This window comes from Dermacentor variabilis, chromosome 10 (genome assembly GCF_050947875.1).
Source record: "Dermacentor variabilis isolate Ectoservices chromosome 10, ASM5094787v1, whole genome shotgun sequence".
NCBI classification, from domain to species: domain Eukaryota; kingdom Metazoa; phylum Arthropoda; class Arachnida; order Ixodida; family Ixodidae; genus Dermacentor; species Dermacentor variabilis.
In genome coordinates, this window is record NC_134577.1 from 25,503,649 (window position 1) to 25,516,408 (window position 12,760).

Here is a 12,760-nt window from a genome sequence, read left to right on the forward strand (position 1 = left end):
GCGTTTAACTCTTTACCTAACAGCCCAGTTTTTTCGAAAAATGAGACAAGAGGTACCGATGCTCTCCATGCGAGTAATAAAATCTGTTTGATATAATAGATAGTTTGCACAGACGTCATCGCGGCCGCCATCTTTAGGTATAAGCACATCGAGAAGGAGTCTAATCAAGAAACGTAACAGCATGACAGCATGATGGGCCCATTTTGGGTGGAACGACATAGCGATAACAGTGATAAACCGGTGAAAAACAGTCACCATCAGTAAGCAAAACAATGTGCGCGTGATAATACAATGCGCTGACGTCAACGTGGCCGCCATATTTGGGTACTAGCGCAGTGAAAGATGCGTCCCTGACGTCACATGAAAGCTATCTATAGTTAAGGTAGGAAATGCGCCACAGTAGCAGTTTATGGTAATGTGACATAATCCACTGCAAAGCTTTTTCCTCTAAAGCTTGATATCTTTTACGAACTGACATGAAATCCCTTGGTAACGGTACACCGGTGAACTGAAACCGTGGAGACAGATAGGGTGTGGTTCCGAAGTTGATTTTCGTTTGCTGCTGTGGTCATTCGGAATCCGAATTTATTATTACTACTACTAGCACCATTGAACTAGCTGTCACCACGACAGGTTACTTACTGTAGAACTCAGTGAGAAAGATTACGTTATACTTTGAGTCTGGCGTCCAATTTATGGTCGCAAATCACAGTCCATTACCCGACGACTATTCGAGTACGTCCCAGTGAAGCAGGGTGAGGCACGTTCAAAACTATACATTTTTAGTAACACCAGCTATCGATGCACCGGCAAACAAAAGTAACCATAGACGAAAGCAATTTGCTTCAAGCAAATAACTGCTTTCTTGCCGTATGTCGGCGAAGGGTTAATCGTTGCTTGGTACAAGCGTACGATGCTAATAGTACAGCTGTGCGCAAAAATAGATACATGTCAGCTGCTTTTCACAGATGCCGAAGAGAGGAAAAGGAAGGAGAAAAAGGGAGAGAACAAACAAAAACAAAAGCTGGACATAGCGAGTACGTCGGGCGCCTCTGTGAATGACGGCCGGATACGCCTTCCGGATGTCCCCAGCCAACGTGGAAAGCTGTCAACAGGAAGGCTTTTCCGCGGTACACGAGGCCTTATCAGATGCATTCGCGAAACCAAGGTCATCAATATTCTCCGAAAAAAAGACCGGTCGCGAAGTCCGCTGGGAACCCGCTTATTTTATTTCTTTTTTTCCGTTTAGAGCAAAAAACACGAATTAGGCTTCATGACGGTGATCATATAGCCACACCGTTACCGTGTTCATGGTTGATTCAACGGCATGGTTTCGCCGCTTCTCTGGCACGCGCACGTTCTGTGTACGGCAACGTACACCACTGACGCACCAACGTAACGCCACTGCCGACGTTGTCTAGCAACGCGACTGTTGCTAGACAACGCGTGTTACCACGCCCGAACGATACGCCACAGAACTAAGCCTACATGAATAAATCACGTTAGTGTGACGCATACTCGTGCTTTTTGAAAGGGAAATGAGCCGTCTGGTTCGCCTTCTCGCGTTCGCATTTCATTCCGGCGAGACACGCAGTGTTAGTATGACTAACTTTAGTTATACTATACTAAGAGAGTATAACTAGAGCACATACTAACTCCTGGCATAGCTAGTAAGTGTACAGCTAGAAAATCTGGGTATTCAGTGAACTCAGTACTACTTCTTGGGCTAAGTAGAGATTGTTATACGGACAATATGGGCTTGTGAGCGCACAAGCACGTGTACACATAATCCTCGGTATAGCTTTATGCTAGCATTACCGGAGAAAAATAACGCGGTACTGTGGTATAGTTAGTCTAGTTGAGAATATGATGGATGACATCTGGATTGTTATGCGATTAGACTGCGACTTCGATTGAATTCGTCTTGGTTCAGCCTTGTTGCGTGTTTGCCCCGTATCTATCTTCGTAGGTATCTCAATTACTAGCTAATGTCCTTTTTTGTAGCGACCATGAAACAATTGATTTGTATTTTTTTTCTGCTGTCGCTTTCTACTCGCTCCACAGAATGTTCCTCAAATTTCTAGCAAGTCGTCGAGCCTTAGTTTATCGACGTAGAATATATTGTAAAAAATAAATATTGTCAAGGTTGAAGACTGGGCGTGTTGGTATAGCATATTAGAGGTTGGATTGCGCAACATTTTGACGAGACATACAGAAGAGAAACACGCACCACAGAGCGCTACTTGCAACTCTCATCTTATTCCATTGTCAATGGAATAAATACAGGAAGATATTCGGGGGGGTGGGGGGTGGGGGGGAGCATTGGTAAATGGCCATGTTTGTAAAAAAAAATTGAGTTTATTTGTTTATTGTCGCTACCCCCCTTCCCCACCCTCCACTTCCCTGAGTATCTTCCTGTATTTATTCCATTGACAAAGGAATAAAACGATAGTTGCAAGTAGCGCTCTGGGGTAATGTTTCTCTTCTCTGTGTCTCGTCAAAATGTTGCGCAATCCAACCTCGAATATACTGTCCTTCGTTTTATATCACTTGAGTGCCCGGCGCGGGTTCATTATGGCAGCTAAATTTACATAATTAAGTTTAATCATGCGTCTCGGAGGTGGTGGTGCTCCTAGGGGTGCCGACAGCGCAGCTTTTTTTCTTCTTTTCTTTTCCGGTGTGCTATGTGAAATCACATTCCGCCATCGTTGTGTCACCTATTGTTACTTTTTTGACAGTTTTTCGTCCTTATTGTTTGTGTGGTTATCTGAGGGGCCAGTGCCTCTCCTTGGTTTGGGCGATGTTTTGAGGCCACAAAAACGTTTGCTTCTTAGAGGAGCTGAGTACCTTACGCTCAACTATTTCGTTCTGTTATGTAATTTGCACTCATAATTATATTCGAACATGTTTTTCTTTCTTTTTTGAGTTTGGTTGTTGCTGTAGATCTAGATATATTTTGGATGGCAACACTGACCACGGGCTTTATGTTTATTTTCAATTGTAGAAAACTAGGACGGTCTCATTACGGGCGATTATTGTCGATATTTTAGACAGTTTGTTTTTTTTAGTTTGTAATATTCTGAAAACAGCATATCGAATATAATAATCACAATTCCTTTCGTTTGCAATGTTCTAAAAACTCTCATTGGCTGATCATTTCAGTACAACAAATTTGCGATGACAAATTATGTTTAAGGAGGATCCCAGAAGATCGTTCAAAGCCGCAGGGGTGAAGCTTAAACAAATCCACGCGCTATCCACCATTTTCGTTATATAGTTACATCGGCTGCCCGTGGTCTCGTCAGTACTTGACCGCACACGGGGGCGCAATTCGGGATGCATTCGAACTCCGCCACATCGTCGAGTTCGCCATCTTGCCAGCCCCGATTGGCTCGCACATGCGGGACTACGCGCGCGCCCTCTCTGATTGGCTCGAAACTGATCGAAACATGGCGGAATTCGACGGCATGAACCACGCTCACCGCGCCGGAAGAAAAATAGCTCGGGACAATCTCGAAATCGGTACGGACCGATCTGGGTGTGCGGGTCGGTGGTCCGTATTTAGGTATACAACGCGGCTCCCACTTCCCCCATTCGAGCCCGTAAAACGCAGCAAAACTGCTGCAGGCGGCGAAAATATCTCGAGTACAGTCTGCAGGAGTGCGAAGCCCCGTAAGGAACTGCTACCGTTGAGTTTCCTGCATTCTGTATGTGTGGCTCACGCGTGACCTGGCGTGGCGCCCTGCACGCGTGCGATTTGAGAGGAAACGAAAGTTTCAATGCGAAAAGAGAAAAAACGGCCAGACGAGAGAGAGAGAGAGAGAGAGAGCAGCGTGGCGACAGACTTGTGCGTATGTATAAACGGGGTGTGCTGCGCGCACCGCAAAGGCGTAGAGTGTTCGCGTACACTTCACCGTCGTTCGCAGAGGTGTAAAACGGCTGGGAGAGTCTCTAAAGGAAAAAAAAAAAAGGAAAAAGGAACTTGCGAACTCCGTGGTCGGGAAAGAGGAAGCGCATTTCACAGCGGCACGACGACGACAGCGTTTTCACCACTACGCTTTCTTCCCATTTCCTGTTCCTCGCGATTTTATTATTTTTTTATTTTTTTCCTAACGTATACATCGGTCTGGCTTCGTACGTCCGCCCACAGGCCGCCCTCACGCTGAGATGTCTAGCTCGTCGTTCTTGCTTCGATGTTTTACTTGTTCGCTCTAGTTTTTCTTTTTTTTTTTATTTCTCGAGGCCTGTAGCCGGTCTTTGCTGCGCCGTACTTTGGAAGGTGGAGTGGGAGTTGGTATGAAGCGGGGGGGGGGGGGGCGAGTTCACGCTTTCGCCGTTTCCTGGTGGCTTTTTTACATCGTCACACTGCGTTTGGTTTAGCACGTTCCTCGCGTTTTATTTTCTTAACGCGTTCGTTGGCTTTCGGCGACTTCGCGCTGCGTTATGAACGTTGCCTCTCGCTCACGACGCGCATGTTGCTTTTTTTCTTCTTTTTTTCTTTCCTTTATACGAGAGGTGTATTGGTACCATACACTTGGTTGCTCTGTGGTCGAACGTCCCAAAGTTCCGAGAAATTCTTTTTATTCATACTAAATTATGTTCTCAATGATACACCTCCAGTGAGACAAGGGAGAGAAAGGTTTTTAATGAAACGTAGAAAAAAAAAATAAAGCTTTCCGCTGTATAAGTAGCCGTATGCATACTACTCTGCATATGAAAGGGTATCGGTGACCAGAAAAGACTTGAGGTAAGCATTGCGGTAAAAAAATAGGTAAAAGGTTAGGTAACAGGCCAGTAGGTAAATAATGACATGCACAGGCGCTTGCAAGGCATTACTGCGGTAGGGTAACACCGCTTCTTTGTCGGTAACACTTCTTTCTTTTGTATTACGCTAGCGACCTTGAGAAAACCAAAGAACACCACACAAAAGCATTATATATTGGTGGCTTTGCGCAGTGTTTCAGAAATGGGACATTAAAAACGCACATCTTGGGTTGGAAACGCATCGTTCTCAAGACATGTAATCTCATTCGGACGCGGCGTTTGTACCAGAAAAGGCTAACAACGCGTTGTTATCTAGTGGACGTGTGATCGACAACGGCGATCGTAATAGCGCGTAAGAGAAGGTAACTCTTATTGCACATTAAAGTAAAGAAAAAGAAAGGAATAAACAAAAAGATACCTTTCCCGTTATAGCCGTAATCTTTCATGCTGCAGGTTTCATGCGCTTATATAATAGCATTAACTCTTAATTGGACAAACGATGCATTCTTGTGAAACAACACGTATCATAATTATCGGCTGCATTGCCATCAAGGTTTATTCTCCACCGGTTCCTCCGTTTCGGATAGGGCCATGATAAACGTAGCGTTACTGAAAGCAAACGAGTCCATTGTGCGACTGAAACGAAGAAAAACGTATGACAGTGATGATAGGCTATCATTGGTTGACCTGAATAATTTCTCTGGTAGTGCAACAAGAGTACAAGAGTTTAGCCTGCAGATAAAGCATTCTTTCCATAATCCACTTTGCGTTAATTTCGCGGTAAGAGGCTGCAGATTACTAGCTGAGAAAATGAAGGTCACGCTTATAATCGTTTTAATGTCGCAGCGAAGCTCCATCGTCGGAACGTCGGCGTGACGTCAGGGATATCGGTATATATTATTTTTATACAATTGGGGGCCGTTGTGGTGCATTGTAAACCTTCTCAAAACTTGCTTAAGTTCTGCCTTCGACTCTTCTAGAACACGACGCAGTCCGTCTTTACAGATGCAGAATGAACTGCTCTCGTGGTAGACGTCATCAAAATTCATGACGTCACGGCGGGCTGGTGCGGGAACTTAAAGGCGGCGGCGCCACTTGTAAGCCTTCTCCTAAAGCCTTCTCTTAGAGGGTTTCACTCATATAGTTCACTGCGTTGTCCCTTTTAAAAGTGTCTTTAGTGTCCTTTTAAGAGCTATAGTATAATACACGTCCCGGGTAGCGTGGCGCACAAGCTTACGCGATTCGTGTGACGCACATATAAAGCGCAGGGTGTGTCGCGCATATGCCTCGTTGCTCAACACACCAACACGTGGGCGCCTCACTTTGTACGTGCAGCTGATCACCAATGGCCAGTGTACTTTGCATGCGCGGTTGCTGACGTGTATACGTGCGCCCGGATCATTTGCATGTCGGCAAGCGCTCGACGCGGACACGCTGACGTGAAAATTGCCGGCGCGGCCGGCTGGCGCACTGCGACCGCTCAGGTTTCGGTGATACGTATACCTTAGCAAACAATGACCCGGTACGCAAAGTATTAACCATTCTCTCATTGTTATACACGCGGCGCGGGACTTGAGGTTTCTCCGTTTCGCTGGAGACGTTCAGCTGAGGACGTCCAGCACGTTGTGATTGCTTGCGCAGCAGTTTCGCGGAGCCCGCTGGACAGGATGTAGTGCTGCGAGACTGAAGACTACTAATGCGTTCGTTGAGCCAATACCGATGATGACTAAGGAAAAGCTCTCATGGTTACTGGTATGCCTGTGTGGGTGCATAGTGTCCCGTGAGTATACGGCTGTGTGGGACAGGTGTTGAGCCGATTCCGACGAATACTATATGGTAGGATACAACTTTAAAAAAAAGCAGCAGTTGGCAACCAAGCACACGGACCGCGCGGCGTTGTGTTACTCTGCTGGCCAATCACAGAAGCAAACAAAATCGTGCCACCTTTTCAAAATGGCGTCGTACGTGATAGCTCAGGAGCGTATGCTGCTCTTGAAGAGTCTTTTCATTGGAAGTTATGAGGTGTGCAACAGACATGAACAAAGTGTATGAGGTCTGAGCATTTCACTCTTCGAAAGTCCTCGGTACAGTTAATGTTATTTCTGAGCCCGTGTTACCTGTTAAACTTCACTGCCAACTGAAGTGAAACTTGACAGTAAATAGTTGTAGCGAAACAAACGTTTTCTTTCACTTCAATAAAGAATTAGGCTTTCGCCGTTCCACTATAACAGACGGGTGAAAGCGCATAAAATTACGCGCTTATAACTTTATTTTTATGGTTACCGCCTTATCTACGTAACAGGAAAAGTTTGAAGTACGAACTATTTGCAGCCTCGCGGAGGTACAGTGGCTGGCGGCTATGAGGGCTTAGGCGGGGCTTCACTGCAGACTTGTATCCGACTATGTACATTTTCATACATAGCAGGTAACCGTTACGAAGGCTAGGGAGGCTTTTCTTACTGTTCACATTCGCGTCCAAAAAAATAATGCGTCAAACAAAAAGGAAATGTACAGTTGGCGTCACCGTTGTGTAGAGCACGGGAACGGCGGCCGCCGAGGCGGATTGATGGATGGATGTTATGAGCGTCCCCTTTGGAACGGGGTGGTGAGTTGCGCCACCGAGCTCTTGCTATTATACTGCCTAATGTCCTACCTAGGTTAAAAAAGAAAAAAAAAAAACCTATGGACTCCCACAACCAAATTTTCTGATCCCCTATTGCGAACTTTGCTTTTGTACGTCTTCGTTTTTTGATGTTTCCCTAATTTTCTTCCACCAATCTTCCAATCGTCTCTTACTAATCCCTATTGCGGATATGTTTACTTTTCCATTGCTCTCGCTGAACCCAAGGGCTTCAAGGAGGCTAGTGATGCCTAAATCGACCGCTGGGCAGACGTCTTCACGAGCCGGCCAGCTACGTCTAAAGGTATAGTGGCTGGGTCCGAGATTAGGTGCGTCGGCCGCGCGTGCTCGGATATGGTGGCTAGAGGGGGAGGTGTCGGCATCGGAGCGCCGGAGAGGCAGCACTTTTTCAGGACGATGCGGCGGCGCTGCTGTCGGCTCCGAGATGCCTCCCGTACGCTGGCTAAGGTCTGCTGCGGTTATTTGGTTCCACTGTGAAGTGCTTTCTCGCACCGTGGTTTCTTGGGGCGCAATACGCGCATCGGAAAATCATTTTAAAGGCTAGGCGACTTTATCACTGCAGCTGGCCTAACGTACTATGTACTAAATTTTGGTCATTTTATCGCCGCGCTTTAGCTTCGCGCTCAGTGCAACACTTGTGAAACTCATAATTGCACCAAACAGAAAGCTTCCGCAGTAGGCGGTTGTTTGCAGTTTGCCAGTGCCACTTTAACATATTAGGGAATAGTATGGGGTGCCGTATGCAGTTCTGTCTGGCGTGACTTTATTAGTGTCTTGAGCTACAGGCGCTTGTCCTAATCGTCTACTGGTTGGTGCGCACCTCATTGAAGTGCGCGCCTCAGTTGAAATGGGCCGCTCGAGTGAACCATGATTATTTCAAGTTTATTTAATTTTGCAATGAAAGGTAGAACTGTAGGCACCAATGGTCAAAACTCAGCATAATGAAAGCGTTAAGGGAAATTTGGTTTCCAATATTAAAAACCTGCAAGGAACTAAGTTCGCGTATTTAGTACCGCTCAAATAATGCCAAAAATGCCATAAATAGAATATTTATTGTTTATAAAATAATATACACGACTCTACATACATGGTTGTTAGGTTTCAAACAAACAATATGACACGAAATGGAGCGCAAATCCGATATATAATGGAGATATACACCCAGAAACGGTGAACAAGGTGCAGTGCAAACAATAATTTGTCGGGTGGGAAATTCTGTTCAGATATGCAGATATTTCTGGGCATACAATGGGATGTGAGCAATTCCTGTTTTACATATACAAACGCTTTATGTTCGTCTTGCTGATATAAACTTTGCAGTTATGCAGTTATGTCGTGCGCCTCAACTTGAGGTACTTCATTTTTTCTCGCTTCCCTTGCTTTGATGCGTTCTCTCCTGCGACAAGGACGTGCAACCTCGTGATGACAAAAAACCGTGTCACTTGGTTGGTGATTTCTACGCTATGCTGCGCACAGCCAACCATATCCAGCTTATTTATTGACAGGCAGGAGATAAGGCCCACGATGCTGTCAGCCTTCAACTTGTTAAAGTTGAAACAATACGTGAAGGCATCTTCCATCGCAGCAACCAAGTCTTTTAGTGCCTGAGATGGGTAAAGTAGGCCACCTCTATCCATGTGGCTGGTAAGGCACGACTCTTCCGGAAGCAAGCGCGAGTCTTTTGCTTGGAGCAACAGCTAGAGAACACTCTTCGCACTTTGTTCTCATTAGCATTTTCCTGGTAACATACCCGCTAACGTAGTAGGCAATGCGAGAGTCGCTATTTGATCCCATCATTTCCCGATGATCTGGCATCGCATCACAATGCTTTAGCATCTCTTGAACTTCATTTAGGTGGCCCACATCCAGGAGATCATCCAGCTTACTCTGCATACCGACCAAATTTTTCCAGTGGCGTGGGTCAAGAAGGGGCTACTCAGAACTCCGTATGACAAGCAAACAAAAGCGGAGAAGGCGAAGCTAACTTCACCACAGACTTCACGACGCGCGCTTGGAGCCGGAGAGTTTGCTCAAACACATCACGCTAGGCATCTCGGAGACGACGAGCGCGCCACCTGTCGCTGTCATGAAAAAATGCCGCACCGCCATACGCGGCGCAGCCCAGCCGATGCTGACACCTCCCCCTGTAGCCACTATAGCTCGGACACTTATCTCGAGCCCAGCAGCTGCCGTTAGACGTCGCTGGCCGCTTTCGGAAGGACCCGGCGTCCGCTGCTCCCGCGCTCTACACAACGGTGACGCCGACTGTACGGGCACATGCGTCATGTATTTCGATGTGACATTAGGCTTCATACTTTTTGTGCCGCAAAATATAACGTAATTATTACACGGAAGGCGTCGCGGGTCTGTGTCTATACACGTGACACCGAACGAGCGGCGGAGTGACACGTTTCTGTGACCAGAGGCCACAGCGCACCGCTTGCGCTCGCGACCAAAACATAGTGCGAATGGAATGGAACATCTGAATGGAACCAGCTTCCTAAAACCATTGTAAGCATCGCATCGAATCCTCTTCTCAGTTTTAACACAACAGCGTTCAGGGCCCCGTGACGCAGAAAACCCGACGTCGGCGTCCCGCGTCGAAAGTCGTTTAGGTGAAAATATTTTCGAACCACGCATACCCAGGCCCTCCATGTGGCGCAAGGAAGTTGCTGAACTAATTGAATTTCTCAAGCTAAAGTACGTAGAAAACGGTTAAGTACGACTTACACACAGTCTACAAACGTGATTTACGCGAAAACTCCAACAAACCTCATTTTTCAAGTTCATCAAACAAACCCCCGTTTCCAATGTTTCTACAATACATAGACCGGCCATGGCGTCCGCCATTTGCGCGCGTCAGCTCGCGAATATTTTGGAGGCCTCGGAACGGCGCGTCCCTTTGCAACACCTCCAGATGGCGCTCGCCTCCGCCGCATCGCGCCCCACGCAAGAGGCCGCGTTTCTACCACAAAGCCCGCCTTCGTGCATAGCGTTCGCGGCCAGCGTTTCTCGGTAAACATTACGGCTACATACGCTGCAGTTGCCGGGAAGCGTGAGAAGCAGCCAGAGATCTTTGAATGCTATCGTGTTCCGCTCTTAAAGGTGAAGCCCTCCTCCAAATTTTATTATGTGCATGTTGGTCTATATTGCTCTGCCTTTTTTTTTTACCTGATTCTGTCCTTTTGTTCCTAGCGACTTCTGCATTTGCTTACCTGTTTTTAAGCCGTGTTCAAAGTTGTGTATATATCCCCCCTCGCTATTGTGCTCTTGCAGTGAATGCGTGTTTGTGTAATAAATAAATAAATAAATAAATAAATAAATAAATAAATAAATAAATAAATAAATATTCTGGGATAATATGCGGGCTATCGACGAAAGCTTTGTGTGGCAGAAATTGACACGCAGGCGACAGTTTGGCCAGCCAAACTAGTAGACACGCAACTAGTAGACACGCAGGTCGGCTCTCTGACTTCACCGTCCACGCTGATTGACCATCGCTTAGGCTCAGTAGACTTAACGTGAACAGCGCCCATGCACCTGCGTTTTCCGTGTTAGCGCCATATTACTTAGCTGCCCGGAGCGTTGAATATTCTGGGACCTACCCTCGAAAAACTAAAACCGCGCCCGCTGGATGCTAACTCAATCGTTCAGCGATTCTTTACGAGAATTTGATACAATAAATTGTCAATCGGTGCTGTTTGATTCGAGTCTGTCCTCCCAACTTTTTGATTGTTTAATTCATCGATTTATTGATCGATTTATTGACGTTTAATGTCCCAAGGCAACGCTGCCTTGAGGTAGTGTAGGTCGCGGAATTAATTTTGCCCATCCGTGGTTATCTATAGTGCACGTAAAAATTTCAAGAGGCGTGTAATGCATACCGTGCCACCATCAAAGCGCATGCGGTAATTGCTGCCGTAACATTCTGTTCACTAGCGCAAAGCCACTGACCTGACAGGCAGATCTCTCTGATACATTCAACGGCAATCAACGCGGGAGGTGAGCTTGCGCCAACAGCTATACTTGCTGTCAGCGTCCATTATTTACGCTGACTTATAGATAGATCTCATGTGATGTCCGCCTGCCAGCACCTCACAAACGCGTCGCTTCTATGTGTCTATTTTCACGAAAGCGTTGCTGAATACAGCGCTCGCTTGGGGTGCTCAGCTTTGCGCGCGGCTAGTGTAATTCGGCGCGAACGCCCGCCGCTTTTGCCTGAGACCACCTGTAAGCCATTGCCTCCCTGAACTACGCGACCGGACACAATACAAGAGCTATAAATAAGAAGAAGGCGCACAAAAGATGGTCTTTGTGCTATCCGCTTCGGATAGAAGCCAAGCCAGTGCGGCGACATTCTCCGGAAAGGCATCAGCGAAAGAAAGCAAACAAAAATCAACCACAGAAAACTCCCGCTCGATCGAATTAAGTCGAGATGCGCCTCGAATCCGGCGAACCAGCGGCCCGTCATGCCAAACTCATTTCCCGTTCAAAGACTCGTGCATTGTGGGCAGTTCCTCTCGGCCAGTTGCTTCCCTATGCTATAGTTGACCGCACACAGACAGCACGGCCTCTCCGCGGTCAAGTCGGAGCCTCCACGCTCAATTCGAGGCACCTCCTCGGCGTCTCGACCCGTCGCCTTTTCGGCCGGCCCCACCGTTTACACAACAGCGATCAGAACGCGAGCGAGATAGGCTCGCATAGCCGTCCGCGGACGGTCATGATGTACACAACGGCCGCCGCTAGAGGGCGTAATAATAAGTGGGCCCGCGCTAGGCGTGACCCACGAGAGGGAGGGAGAAGGAGGTAGTGATGGAGTTAGGCCTCTGTGCTAGGCCTACAACGTAACGCGCGCACTATTTGCGGCAGCAGCGCCGAGTCTGCGCTGAGCACCGAGTGTAGAGCAGACGACGGCGACCAGACGACAGCGTGTTGTACGTAGGAAGAGCACGATGCTCCCAGCAGCTCGCTCACACGCGAGCCGGTGAAACGGAAAGAACGCAAAGGTGAAAATGCAAAGAAATAGAGAAGGCGAGAGGGGTAAGAAAGAAAAGGGGGGCGTCTCGGTAACGGCGGTGTTCGCGTAGCTCCACCGGCGGACCCGGAAGTGGCCGGAAGGCTCCTCTTTTTCTTTTCTTCACTGGAGCGCCTAGCGGAGCGGGCCCAGCGAATATCTTGTACCTTCCCATACATTCTCTTTCCTTGCTCCCCCTCACTCGCGATGCCGTGCAACGACGACGTTTCGGCTATTTGGCCGACGTTTCGGGCTGACTGACTGTACTGTACCGGGCGCGCGCGCGGTTTTTAATACGCTGCCTCCGACTCGCCCGCATCATTCGGGCTTGCGTGTACCTG

General features: G+C 47.5%; 1 protein-coding gene and 1 long non-coding RNA gene across 2 annotated transcripts in view; one reads left to right on the top strand and one right to left on the bottom strand.

Annotated features, from left to right (window-relative positions):
- The window catches only part of LOC142560184 (uncharacterized), an 80,171-nt gene that overhangs the window by 36,110 nt on the left and 31,301 nt on the right, over positions 1 to 12,760 (top strand). The gene's annotated exons all lie outside the window — the stretch shown is intronic.
- LOC142560181 (uncharacterized) overlaps positions 1 to 12,760 on the bottom strand; it is a 62,530-nt gene that overhangs the window by 34,716 nt on the left and 15,054 nt on the right. The gene's annotated exons all lie outside the window — the stretch shown is intronic.